Here is a 384-nt window from a genome sequence, read left to right as displayed (position 1 = left end):
TGGAAACGAAGCAAGAACTGGATGGAGCTCAGGATTTTGCTACTACCTTGCTAATAGCTTTGTGAGGTAATTTGGCTACCTATTTGTGTGTTTCTTTTCTGCTGTACCGATGTCTATTTTAATTTAGAAAATAGAAACATGAAGTGTGATTTAAGCATCTCAATAGCAGATGTTGTTAGCATGAACATAATGTGTACCGTACCTACTGTGCAAGAGAGCTGTGCCTGTGTTCCATTGTTGCTGATGTAGTAGCTTTCAATTCGCAGGCATGTCACCGATGGCAAGTGCAAGAAGAAAGCACCAAGGAAAATCCACAAATCCAAGAGGCAGAAGCATAAGCGCGTCCTGCTCAATGATCTCTTGGGTGAACTTATCAAAATGCTA

The 384-nt window shown here is 41.1% G+C and overlaps 1 long non-coding RNA gene across 1 annotated transcript; it reads left to right on the top strand.

The window, feature by feature from the left end:
* LOC119345476 lies at positions 1–374 on the top strand. The gene is made up of 2 exons (XR_005167051.1): positions 1–66; positions 267–374. It is a non-coding gene; the product is annotated as an uncharacterized LOC119345476 (long non-coding RNA).
* The last annotated feature ends 10 nt before the right edge of the window (positions 375–384 follow it).

Source organism: Triticum dicoccoides, unplaced genomic scaffold (assembly GCF_002162155.2).
Source record: "Triticum dicoccoides isolate Atlit2015 ecotype Zavitan unplaced genomic scaffold, WEW_v2.0 scaffold241349, whole genome shotgun sequence".
NCBI classification, from domain to species: domain Eukaryota; kingdom Viridiplantae; phylum Streptophyta; class Magnoliopsida; order Poales; family Poaceae; genus Triticum; species Triticum dicoccoides.
Note: the sequence above shows the minus strand (reverse complement) of the source record. Positions and strands in the feature narration are given on the sequence as shown.